At 42.5% G+C, this 14,400-nt stretch overlaps 1 protein-coding gene across 3 annotated transcripts in view; it reads left to right on the top strand.

Annotated features, from left to right (window-relative positions):
• WDR41 (WD repeat domain 41) overlaps positions 1-14,400 on the top strand; it is a 1,028,182-nt gene that overhangs the window by 107,041 nt on the left and 906,741 nt on the right. The gene's annotated exons all lie outside the window — the stretch shown is intronic.

Raw genomic sequence — 14,400 nt, 5'->3', positions numbered from 1 at the left:
TGAGCACTAATCCAGGCATTCTTTAAAGTATTCAGTTGTATTTATTACTGCTGGTAGTAACTTGATTAAAGTGTAGCTATAATTTCTAAGTCTTTTGCATTAAGCACTTGGGCTTCAGACCAGTTGTTTTACATTAGGAAGGTTTGTGGCCTGCACTGTGGTGGCAGGACAGGTAGCTTACATCCTTCTAAGTTAGGAACTGCTGATTGAGAGCTCAGTGTCTGTTATTCTAAAAGTGTATTAGTTCTGGTTTAAGCACTTGGGCTTCAGGCCAGTTATTTTACGTTAAGAAGGATTGCGGTCTGCACTCTTGTGGGAGGAGAGGCTGGACTCTGCCCTTCTGAGCAGGGAATTTCTGGTTAAAGGCTTATAGTGCCTGCATATTCTAACTGTTTCTTACTGAAATTGGTACACCTTGTTTGCTGTAGCATAGACTAGATCCAGGCCTGCTGAATCTAGCTTTATTTGTATGCTTGTTGTTTGTTTATTTCCCTGAAACGCTAATTCCACCTAGAACGCGGCCTTTTAGCACTTCTGTGGATCCCTAGTGATATCTGCATTGCTTACTGTACTTATTTCCTTGTTTCACTTGAAAGAAAGTTACTGTTTGTCGTTTTTGCATTTAAGTTACCTGTAACACATTGCATTTAAGTTACCTGGCACTTGTTCACTAAAGCAATTATATAAGTCAGCTCTAAAAAATTAAAAGCACTACACCCTCACAAACTCCCCTTGAGTACCTTGTTCCCCATTGGCCCTTTTTTTCAATTATAAAGGAATTCCCAATACTATTCTAGCATGTCCAAAGGTCAGTTGTCAATCTCCTCTCCGGTCCAGCAGGTGAATCTGGGAATCTTGAGGCAATGTTACAACTGCCTCATGTACACAGACAACCCTCTCCTCCTCCCAACAAATTCCAACACATGTGAGAGATGCAACCATATAGCCAAAATGGAGGCTAAGCTCTCTCAACTCAGTACTGGCGTAACCAGTCAGGAGGAGAAGGAAACCACACTCACTACAATTCCAGTCTCACATAGACCTACCACGACAACAAACCAAACACATAAACACACAAAAACATACTCGGAGGCTCTAAATAAAAATCTGCCTAAGCAGCAGAGACCTCCAAAGCAGACACCCAAGCAACCACTACCCCAAAACAAAACACGTGCAACACATAACTCACAAAGCCAGTGTGCCGAACAGTCACAGCCCTTAAGGCTAAACAACACACCTGATACACTTGTAATAGGTGACTCTATCGTCAGGCACACTGACATCCCGCTCACCAGGCTGAACAAGGAGAAGGTCACGGTGAGCTGCCTGTCGGACGCTAGGATCCGCCACATAACACAAGCACTCAGGTCACTCCAAGGCAAGTACAAATATGACTCAGTCATTGTCCATGCTGGTGTGAATGACCTGAGACGTACCTCCCTGGACTACATGAAAAGAGACATAGAGGAGCTCTCTGAGCATGTAGCCCAGGCCGGTATGACCCTGACCTTGAGTAGCATCTTACCCTCACCAAGAATGATGCCACAGTATGAAGACAAGATGATCAATTTCAACAATTGGCTTAAGTGTTGGTGTCATTCAAAGGGGATCCAATGCCTGTCAGCCTGGGATGACATGCTCGACAAGCCACGATGCTTTGCTAGGGGCGGCTTGCATCTGTCACCCCTGGGCTTTCGGATATTGGCAAAGGCTCTTTCTACCCCCATAGTGCCTTTTTTAGGCAAGGCTCAAAAGACAAACCCACCTCCACAGGTATCACAAGGGATAAGAAACTAAGAGTAATGCTACTCAACGCCAGAAGTCTAAACCTCAAGATGCACGCACTCGAAACTCTCCTTAGCATGGAGAACATCGATATCTGTGCAGTAACAGAAACCTGGTTCAAGGCTCCCGAGAGCACCCCAGCACTACCAGGTTATACCTCATACCATGCTTTTCGGCCCCAAAACTTGGACCGAACCACAAAAGGAGGGGGAGTATCAATATTCGTCAAAGATACCCACACCTCCAGGTTGGTGGCACAGCACGAAGCATCAGAGACTATCCATGTGCAACTAACTGTGGGTAAAACTGCCTTCCAGTTTATAGCCTGCTACAGACCACCCTCCCAAACACAGGAACCCCACTTGGCCTTCCTGAGAATACTGGAAAATATGAAGGTCTCTCCAAACACCATTATTTTGGGCGACTTCAACTACCCAAACATAGACTGGGAGCATTACTCTAGCTCCAACACCCTAGCCCAAAGGTTCCTAGAATTTATAAACTCAAATGCTATGGAACAACTTGTTACCACTCCCACAAGAGGGGAAAACATACTGGACCTGATCATCACCAACATGGGGACACTATGCTCCAGACCAGAAGTGTATCCCTCACTGGTAAGATCAGACCATAAACTAATCTCACTGGATATTCACATCCCGACCCCACCCCTGCCCAGAAAACCACAGTGAAAAACTTCTCTAAAGCAAATTTCACACGCCTCAAAACCGAGGCGAAATCCTTCAAAGCCCCGGCCTGTGGAAAATACGCCCAGACCGCAGAATCCTTTATAAACGCATTCTATGAACACCTTCAGGAATGCATGGATCATGCAATCCCAAATAAAACCAAGACCCAATCCTCCAAAGGCAGACGTCCTGTCTGGTGGACCCCAGCCATAAACAAACTATACAATAGAAGGAGGAAGCTACTACATGATAGAGCAAAATCCCAGAAAGGGAAGGCATCTCTGATCAGTATTAGCAAAAAACTACGGGCACTCATAAAATCGTCTAAGGCCAGCTTCGAGAGAAAAATTGCACAGGACACTAAGGATAATCACAAGGCTTTCTTTAGTTATGTTAGGAACCTGGGTGGGAATTCCCAGATATGCTCAGAATTGGTCCAAAATGACAAAAAATACACCGAGCCCACAGACATTGCCAACATCCTAGCTGACAGGTTCAGTGCAAACTTCTCCCCCCCTCCCCACCAAAAGGGCAAATATCTATCCCAACAGAGTGCTGCCCCCCTGACATCTCAGATGCTCAGGTAAGAGCCGCCCTCTCCAAAGCAAAAAACACAGCATCAATGGGACCAGATGGTGTCCCGGGCTGCATCCTACATGAACTCCAAGAAGAGCTAACCCCAAACATAAAACTACTGTTCAGTCTTAGCCTTACTACAGGATATGTACCCAAAGAGTGGCGTACAGCAACAGTGGTCCCTCTCCACAAAGGTGGTGCCTCAACGGATCCTGGAAACTATCGCCCCATAAGCCTGACTAGCTTGGTCTGCAAAGCTATGGAAAGAATCATCATGGACCTCATAAATAAAGATATTGGGGACCTACAGACACTGGATCCTACCCAGTTTGGCTTTGTTAAGGGCAGATCCTGCCTCTTAAACCTGGTCGATTTCTTTGAAACAGTCACCAAGGCCATTGACGAGGGAAGGTGGTCCACACAGCCTACCTGGACCTCGCAAAAGCCTTCGATACAATACCCCACTCGGGCATTATAGACAAGCTCACCAGCTTAAATATAAACCCCTATGTCACTAGATGGGTTGCAAACTGGCTCAAGGACAGAACCCACATGGTTAGAATTGCCGGAGCCATGTCAGACTCCAAACCAGTTACAAGTGGCGTCCCACAAGGCTCAGTCCTGGGACCTCTCTTGTTCGGTATATATTTCTCGGCGGTACAGGCCAACACGGAAGGACTGTGGCTGACCAAGTTCGCAGATGACTGCAAACTGGGCGCCATAATCAACTCTCCAGACGACACAAGCATCCTCCAAAAGGGCCTCATAGAAACAGACAACTGGTGCCAGAGCCATGGCCTCAAGCTAAACGCCAAAAAGTGTATAGTCATCCCCTTTGGCAAAAACAAAGTGCCCACAAATGACCACATAGGTGGTAATCCATTAAGTACAGAAGAAGTCATTAGGGACCTGGGGACCCAAGTTGATAGCAATCTCTCATTTGACAACCACGTGGCCAAAGTGGTTAGAAAAACATTTTATATAGCCCACCTAATCATGAAGGGATTCACATCTAGATCAGGGAGGTCATTGTGCCTCTTTACTCATCCCTCATCAGGCCCATAATTGAGTACAATGCCCCTTTTGGGATGTACCTTACCAGACACCTGCAGCAACTGGAAAGACCCCAAAAGTACCTCACCAAGAGGATCAAAGGGCTCAAACAGATGCCATATGCTGCCCGGTTAAAGAAACTCCAGCTCTACTCAGTGGCATACTGCCTGCTCAGAGGCGATCTGTGCCTGACGTATAAAGCCATGTCCAACCCAGAATTAATGGACATGCTGCACCTCAGAAAATCCAAATCCCATCGAGCTACGCTCGAGAGACTTGAACCTCAGCACTGAAATAAATAGGGCATGCTGGAGGGACAGATTCATAACCCAGAGGCTCCCTTCACTCTGGAATAAAATCCCAGTCCAGGTTAGGCAGAGTCCCACATTGACTCTCTTCAAGAGGAATCTTGATGAGTGGATGGGAGATCATAGGTTTACCCCGGCTATCACTTCTGTGTCACTGTTAGACAGAGGCACAGTATACTAACCTCAAAAAAGGCATAGCAAAATTAATTTAAAATGGGTGGCGAAAGCCAAACACACTCTGGCTAGGCTTATAAATGCCCTAGGGCAGATAGCCTAGTATGAACCTATGAACCTATGATGGAGGATATTTAATCTGTAATGGAGACAGCAAGGAAGGAACAGGAAGACATTAAAAAAAATTTAAAGCAAAAAGTGATTTAAAATTCTGCCTAGATTTGGGATAACACATTGATTGTGATTTGCTGTTTTCACGATAAAAATAGGCGCAAGTCCACCTGTGTGTGGCTGGAGTGGGTGTTGAGAGGAAAACTGTCCATGCCCACTAAATGATACAGTTCTTTTTTCCAACTTCTATGATTCTTAGGTTTAAGGAGTTTAGTGAACTCGCTTCCCTCAAATGCAGAGTAATTTATAACTTTTCAGTAGGCATTCAAGAAGCTCTTACAAGGAGGGGAATGAGGACTCTGTCTGCAGGGAAAATGTAGGTTTGCCAGTAGAGTCCAGCCTTATTCAGTGACTCTCTTCAAGGTCCCACATTGTTGACTTTTGACTTTCTTTGTTGTAGGGGCATTTTGGTTATAAGTGACTCTGTTGATAGTTTCAGTCATTGTGGCCTTCATGCAGCAGGGTACGGTCCCTCAGTGCCACTGGTCATCTCTGAAACAATGCCCATGGAAACTAAAGTGCAAGTGAATAGAGATTTTAGGACACTTCAGATGAAAGAGGAGAGGTTAAGAATATTTATTTTCTGTGAAGTGGGGAATTATAGAGTACATAGACTGGATTAGCAGAAGGAAGAGGTTAGCTCAGCAGAGAACATAGTGTTTTGGGCTTGATTACATCAAATCTTGACTGTAACAGCAAAAGAAATCAAGAACACATTCTTTAGAATAATACATGAATAAGAAAGAGATAGTGTAATAACTGCTGCAGAGACCTCTTTTATGAGACACTACTTTACATTCTGGCAATACTGTTGTTTAATAGAAATTAACATATTACATTTCAAAGTACACATGACATGCTATGACAAACAGTACATTATATGACTGCTGCAATAAAACACTTTATTTTAGCATATTTTAGATAATTTTTCATTTTGTATCAGAAAGCAGCTTTCAGTCAGTGTGTGAGAAGTGCCTAATTGTGATGGATTTATTTGCTTTGGGTGGTTATCTGTTCTTTTGAAGTTGAAACTACAGGACAAAATGCTGGTACATCATATCCTCATGGCAACCATTTGAAATGTCAGGACTCACACTGCTGAGTTCTGAAATGAGGACACTCAATGAGTGAAAATCCGGACTCAGTCTTAGATTGACAGTTCTTGAAATATTTCCTTTTTTTGAAGGAATGGCGATCCCAGAGTTGGTATTTATAAGTTTGGGGGTTGTGGTGGCTTGTTCCTCACATTGGGTAGTGCAGGGAGGGCTTGTCCTCCTGCAAAAACAAGTTTAAAGGAGAAAAGCAATATTTTGATATTCACTCTTCTGCTATATTTTATGTCTTCCATTGTAAGTCCTGACATTTCAATATGTAGCTCATCCACTTAGTACAAGTTTAGGAACACAATGCTGGACAGACCTATGACCAAGAACGAATGGCAATGTAGGGTTGTGTCTTCTACAGCAGCTTAGCTTTTGTCATGTAAGACTACATTTATTTTGAACATTTAAGAAAGGACTTTCTTACTTATTTTTACTATGGACTGTGACCATAGCTCTACTAGTGTTTCACTTATGAGCTCTAGATGTGCTACGGTGATAAAAGGTGATTCAAAGACTTGAAAGTGTCAAATTGAACCAAGCTTCATTATCAAGTCATTTGTATGGCCCTAAATTGAACACTTTGTGCTCTGTGCTTTTCCAGCATAGATGCCCTGCAGACATGCATCGTACACACACATGACACCAGGACAGTCGTGCAAGTGCAGATACGCATACACACACACACACACACACACACACACACACACACACACACACACACACCAAAAGACCCATTGCTGCCAAAGTAGCAGTGGGTGTATCCCATAAAAAGATAGTGTGCATTCCCTTTAGTTGACTTAAAAGTAGCATGGTTGTGCTTGACTATATGATTGTAAGGCAGCAGCAAAGCGACTCAGAAACTACAGCTTTGGGGCACATCTCATGGCAAATTTACATTAGCCACTCCCTCATACTGCTGCATTTGCATGTGATGGTATCCCGCAAGACCTCTGTGGTTATAGTTATACAAGCCTTCATACCACTTTAGAACTACATCAGTCCTTGAATAGTTGCCTAATAATGCACTGAGCAATCCTGCTTGATGTAAGCTTACACAGTGCATGTTGTTTTCGAATAACTCCCATAGTCATGTACTGTCATTTGTACTCTGCAACTCATACTATTAGAATGAGTGTACCAAGCTATGATAAAACTGGACGTTGCATCTTAAAACAGGATTATTTAGTTTGACAACTATATGGCAAAGACAACAGATAACAAATCTTTTAACAAATGTCAATGTTAAATCCAACACAAAGAATGTTGCAGGTTAGTTTTCTGATATGTAAGAAACTTCATTTGCATAGTTAACCTTCTCAAGCTTAAGAGGGTAAAGAAAATTGACATGGTTTACTGGTTTATTATGGTCAGACCTCTCAACCAATTGGAAACAAATTTCAGCAGAATCAGGGACAAGTCAAGAAAAAATCAGGGACACTTTTAAAATAGTAGTGCGACAGAATCAGAGCATATGAATTAATACACATTTTCTGAAGTAAAAGAAGTTTATAACTCTTAATAATTGTCATTATTCATTAAGTGTAATTCACAGCTTTCCTCCAAAAGTCACTAGTTTTAGGAGGGATTAAGAGGGACAGAGTTAAAATTTGAGTCAAAATCAGGTACGTCCCTGAAAATCAGGGACAGTTGAGAGGTATGATTATGGTATGTCCTAGTTTTCTAGGTTATATGGTTTTGCATGGATGTACTTTTATATATTTCTAGTTTGTTTTCATTTCTTGTAATACCACTTCGTGCTTTATTTTTAATATGTGTGTGTGTGTGTGTGTATGAGTATGAGACAGAGGAAGCGAGATTGAACAGCTTTACCTTGCTATACAGAAATCATTTTTATCTTACTGTTTGAGTGCTTTTGCTGTTCAATTACAGAGGGTTTCTGGAAAGTACATGGCCTTGAAGTTTATATATAGGAGATCTCTTTATTGAGTGTCATGGCTCAATAAGTGTAAAGTGTATAGAAATAAAGGTGCAAGATGGTGTGTGTGTGTGTGTGCGTGTGTGTGTGTGTGTATTGCTGCAGTATGAAAGATTTTTCAATTTTTACTTCAACATATGGATTTTTGACACTACTTAGCTCTTGTATTTCTGGGTCTTTGCTTGCAGAACTGTTTTCTATTAAGTTTTTCTGGTATTCAGTAATTCAGTATAGAGTTAGATAAATCTGTAGCATGCTGCTGGAATAAGGTAACTAATGACAGAGTCATCATATGATTATACAGATGTACAGCTGTTTTAAAAAATTGCTACCACTCAAGGTTTAGTTATTGCTTTCTGTACTGTGGCACTGCTTGCTTCTGCACATAGTTTTTAAATATCTTGAATGGCTTATTTAGATTATTAATTATGTGAGCAAGAAGCAGTGCTGTGAGTTGGAAGATCCACAAAAAATGCTTAATGCCTTCTGATTCTCTCTGTTTAAATTGCTGTTGCAGTTCTGATGAACATTACATCATTTTTCACTTTCCTGGAGTTCCCAGGCTACACATTAACTGCATTTACATTTTAAAATCTCCCTTTTGTTATCTTGCAGCTGGTCAGGAACAGAGCAATAAAAATACATTTGCATGTTTAAATCTAGCAATTTAACTCTTGGTTAAAACAATAGAAAGAATTTCTTCATCTAGACTTTTCGGCACCACTGCTACTTCAAAGGGTCACCACATGCTTTACTTTGGTCAGTACAGTGCACTGTTGTCACATTTATTTCCAGTTCCACATGTAGCAGTATTTCTTTACATTTAAGCCAGCAAGTCTGCAGTTTACATTCATATTTACAAATGACAGAATTATCTGCACAATTCTATCTGGCTAGGCTGGTAGCCTTCACCCTTCTCTGCCAGTCTTCACAACCCCTATTCAAATCGTAGCTAGCTACAGGCCCCCAACTTTGACTCAAGATGCCCAGTCCACCTATCTGGACCCCTTTGAATCTATCAAGATGCAACCCTTTACCCTGATCCTGGACAACTTTAAATATCCAACCACAGATTGGAAGAAAATACAAATTCCCAGAGATTCCTTGATTTCTTCATTGCAAATGCCTTGGACCAGCTGATCGACATCCCCACAAGAGGTGATAATATCTTGGACTTGGTATTAACCAACATGAGTAACCACTGCAGCATCCCTACAATGTCATCCTCTCTGGTAAGATCTGACCACAAAGCGGTCACATTCAAAGTCACCATCTCCTCCCGACCTCCCATCCCCTCTTGCTAGGGACAAACATAAAAACTTCTCCAAAGCTGATTACAACCTCCTGAGGGAAAGTATAAACAGCTTCACAGCCCCTCCCCCTCTGCAGGAACTGGCACAAATGTCCAAACCTACACCAAGTACTACATCTGAAGCATTTCTCCCCAGGCCTCTGCTGAAAATTTGCTTTGTTCCAAGTCGGACTTTCCCAGTAAACAAATGTTGTTGTTGTGTCTTTCGGCTTTTCCCGGTTAGGGGTTGCCACAGCGGAACTCCGGTCCGCTAATGATTGGCAGTAGATTTTTACGTGCCGAGTTGCCGGCCCTGACGCACAACCTTCAACGAAGGTACACCCATTCACGCACGTCTCCACACAGAAGACGCTGTAGCTGAGAATTGCACAAGACAATGTCTTACTGTGAGGCGACAACACTCCCGCAGCACCACCACCGCAGGTAAACAAATGTTAAATAAATAAATTAAATAAAAATATATGGAATCAGGAATACCCAACAGGGCAAAATCCTCCTCCTCAAGGAAGAGTAAACCTGTCTGGTGGACATCGGCAGTAAATAAACTCTATAATAAAAGGCAGCAGTTGCTGTCCAGGTCCAAGAAGGAGCAGGTGCCTAATTGGAAGCAATTTCTCCTTAGCCTAAACAAACAAATAAGAGCACTAGTGAAATCCTCCAAAGCAAACTTCGAGTCCAAACTGTCTAATCTAAAGATATTCATAAGGCCTTCTTTACATATGCCCACAATCTGAAAGGACCACTTGGATGTGATCAGAACTGGTGGTCAAGGACACCACATGTACAAATACCATAGATACCTGCTGGCAGACAGGTACAGCGAAAACTTCACCCCTCTGTCTCCCCCATCAGTAAATCAGAACATCCCCATCACCTGCCTCCTCCCCTTATTTCTAGTGAGCAAATCATCACTGCCCTGTCAAAGGCAAAAAAATGCAGCCTCCATGGGACCCGATAACATCCCAGGCTGCAGCTTACATCAACTCATTCAGGAACTTGCAGCACCATTAGGCATCCTATTCAACCAAAAATTGAGTACCAGCTTTGTCCCACCCAAGTGGAGGACAGCCACTGTCATCCCTTTACACAAAGGTGTAGCGTCCACTTGTCCAGGAAATTATAGACCCATTAGCCTAACTAGCCTGATTTGCAAGTCCATGGAATGGATTGCTATGGCCCTCATTAACAAGGACATTGGCAACCTCTAAACACTCGATCCCACACAGTTTGGTTTCATCAAGGGGAGGTCATGCCTGTTTAATTTGGTCAACTTCTGTGTGACCGTCATCAAAGCCATGGATGAGGAAGATGGTGCACACTGCCTACTTTGAGCTGATGAAAGCCTTTGATACTGTTCCCCACTCTGGTATAGTAGACGGACTGTCTCAACTAGGCATCAATCTGTATGTTACCAGATGAGTAGCAAACTGGCTCACTGATAGAACCCACCTAGTCATAATAGGGGAAGCCACCTCAAGCAGTAGACCCGTAATGACTGGTGCACCCCAGGGATTGGTCTTGGCTCTGTTGTTTGGGATATACTTTTCTGAGGTGCAGGCCAAAAATCAGTGATCTGTGGCTGACCAAGTTTGCAGATGACTGCAAGCTGGATGTTGCCATCAATTTCCCTAGTGATGTGGACACCCTTCAAGAGGGTCTCACCCAAATAAATGACTGGTGCCAGAAACATAGCCTCAAACTGAACGCCAAAAAATGCATCATCACTCCCCTTTGAGGAGAGTGACATCCCCGGAAATTATCACATTAATAACAAGGTCCTATGCACGCAATCAGCCTTGAGGGACTAGGGCACCCAGGTTGATAGGAAACTGACTTTTGACCGTCATATTGCCTTCATTGTACGGAAAGCTTTCTACATGGCCCACCTTGTTAGGAAGGGTATCTCATCCAGGGACAAGGAGGTCATAACATCCCTGTATCCTACCCTTATAAGACACATTATTGAGTACATCACCCCTTTCAGCATGTACCTCCCAAAGCACATGCAGCAGCTGGAGAGACCACAGAGGTTCCTCAACAGGGAATCCAGGGCCTAAAACATCTACCCTACACAGATAGGCTAAAAGCCCTGTGCCAATACTCAGTCTCATACAGACTCCTCGGAGGTGACCACTGTCTGGCATACAAAGCAATCTCAGACCGCCTTGATGGGACTGCTGTATATCCGCAAGTCAAGCTCCACTCAAGTAACCCACATGTGCGACCTCAACCTAGTCTGTGACATCAGTAGGACTTGTTGGTGGGACAGATTTGTGTCCCAGAGACTCCCCCTTCTGTGGAATAGACTCCCTCTCCACATTAAGCAGAGTACCTTGTTAACCCTTTTTAAGTGGAACCTGGATAACTGGATGGGGAACAGAAAATGCACCCCGGGGATTCCACCTGTGACCCTGCTGGACAGGGGCATCAGGTGCTGACTTGTCAGAACATGGGCTAAATTCTTGGCTAGGCTGGTTAGGGCCTCAGGGCCAGTAGTAACATCCTGTGAATGTAATATGAAAGAGGAAAAATGCAGTCCTTAGATTTGAGAGTTTCTGATATTTTTATACTGAAGACATTAAGAAGAATAATGCTGTGCTCATTGATCAGTATTCTGGCTTTATACTGTTCAGTTGCTTTAATGGCTGTATACTTAGAAGAGAGTTATGAAACATGTTAAACTTTTGACAAGGAAGGTGATCAATGCTTTTGGTATGAGTGGTGCACTGTATGAATCCATATCTCACACTTTCACAGATAAGCATCATTTCTTGAATTTTTTGTACTTGTTTTATTCAGTAATTACTACTATTTCATTCCATTTTGAATGAATTTATTTAACTGTTTGCAAAATAAAAAAAAAGTTTTTTTCAGTTTATTTGGTTTGTATTTTCTGATGACTTCTAAATCACCTTGCAGAAGTGCAAATTAGTCAGGGGCTTAATTGTTTTGTGTTAATCTGCACTTGAGAGCTACTTTTGCCGTGGTTTTACATTACAGACTTCCAAAATCATCCTTCTTGTGGCAGAAGATATTTACCTAGTCTGTCCGAGTCTGGAAGCCCTCCATGGAACTCAAAGTATATTCATTTATTGGCTAGGGGGCACGGAGTTAGCTTTTAGCTTTTTTTTCTGTCTGCTATAAATTTGACATATTTGTGCAGAGCTCCTCATTGCACAGTGGCAATTAGCAGTGCCTAGTATAGTAACAAATGCGTAGATTCTAAAATTTATCTATAAAGCTAATACTTAGGATTTTTAACCTGAAACACAGAGAGGCTTTGCATGGAGTTAAGCTTAAGACAGCTAGTTAGAGCATCAATCGGCGCATATGTCAGATCATAGTGCTGTCTGACATCTAGCATTAGCACTAAATGACCCTTGTAAAACCATGTCCCTAAACCAATACAGGTCAAGACACCATGGATATGCAGTTTCCATATGTCTTTATGGCCAGCTTGGTAGATATGGGCATACTGAGACAATGTAGCAATTGTCTCCTATACTCAGATAATCTTATAATCCTTAAAGAAACTAACACAGTGTGCCAGATTCATACATGCATAACTTTCTTGAAAGCAAAAAACTGACTTTACAAACAAGGTTGACAAGAGCACATGCACTATATCCTTCACAGATATTGCTCACTACATAGATCTTCACTGAGTCACTTAAAATAAACTTCCTAAACTTCAAGGACCTCCTAAGCAGTCAAACTACTTCACCTTTCCTTCGCAATCACTAAAGCACACTAAAACCAACACCACACATAAGTCTGCACCCAATGATCCCTCAAGAATAAAGCCCTTAAGACAAGCAAACCCTGTACCTAGTACTACTGTCCTAGGGGATTCTGTTGCATGACACACAGATGCCCCTCTCAGCAGGTTGGAAAAGGAGATGATAACAATGAGTTGCCTCTCTGAAGCAAGAATCCGTAATATCATACATGCACACAAGTCACATGATACTGTCATAGTCCACGTGGTGTAAATGACCTGAGACATATCTCACTGGACTGTATGAAAAGAGACATTGTGAACATTTCTGAGTGTGTGCCACAGACAGGTATGTGCCTTGCACTGAGCAGCATTTTACCTTCACCAGGGATGATGCACAATATGAACAGCAAATTAATAATTTTAAGAATTAGCTTAGTTTCTGGTGTCATTCTAGGGAGATTCAATATCTGTCAATGAAGGAGGACATGGTTAATAGATCACGTTGCTTTGCCAAGGATGGTCTGCACCTGTCCCGTCTGGGCTTTCAGATATTGGCTAGAACTTTATCCACCCCCTTTAGAGCCTTTTTAGGCAATGTCAAAATGAAACTACCAGCATAGGAAAAAATCTCAAAGCAGCCTTAAGGTGTTACTGCTCAATGCTGTTAGCCTAAACAATAAACTCCACATCCTACAGGCTCTCCTCACTGAGGAGAATGTAAACATCTGTACTGTTACCAAGACTTGGTTTAAAGGGACAGAAAGTACTCTGGCAGTTCAAGGCTGCATTGCCTTTCACACATTTAGACCAATAGCAGCACAGACAGGGGCTAAAGGTGGAGGCCTCTCTATGTATGTTAACAACAAATACAACTTCAGATTAGTTAAGCAGGATGATGTCCTGAAGTTCATCCATGTCCATGTCATCTTAGAGTTCTTTAACATATCCTGGTCAAATGCAGGTCACCCTCTATGACCTACAGAGCTCACAGCTTGTACCTAGACCTACTGGAGGTGCTCACCAACATGGGAGAACTTTGCAACCCCCCGTCACATCCTTATTGGTGAGGTTGGATGACAAAGCTGTCTCTTTCAAAATAAAAATCAACTTGGAAAACCCAGCTACACTCTTAACAGTTAGGAACTGTTTTAAAGAAAATTATATCCTGTTAAGCCAGCAGTTTTCAAAATTCAAGATTCCCCCAAACCCCAAGAACATAGCTACCTATGCAGAATTAGTCACAAAAACCCTGTGCAAACATGTAAATGGCTGCATTGAGGCTGCCATACCTACCAGAAGTTAAGTCCAGGTCTAACACCAAAAACAAGCCCCACTGGTAGAAACCTTACCTGAACAAGGTATATAACAAATGAAAAAAAGTCATGGCCAAGATCAGAAAGAGCAACTATCATAGAAACAAGAGCTCTATGATTCAGCTAAACAATAAACTAAAAGGTCTAATAAAGTCTAGCAAGGCCAGTTGCTAGGTTAGGATAGCCTCCCAGGCTAAGGACAATCTCAAGGCCTTCTTCAGCTATGTCAGGAACCTTAAAGGTAACACTCAGCAGTGTG

The sequence above is a fragment of the Protopterus annectens genome, chromosome 2.part2, assembly GCF_019279795.1.
Source record: "Protopterus annectens isolate FY-2018-M chromosome 2.part2, PAN1.0, whole genome shotgun sequence".
NCBI lineage: Eukaryota > Metazoa > Chordata > Ceratodontiformes > Protopteridae > Protopterus > Protopterus annectens.
The sequence above is the reverse complement of the archived record's forward strand: the minus strand, read 5'-3'. Positions and strand labels throughout refer to the sequence as shown.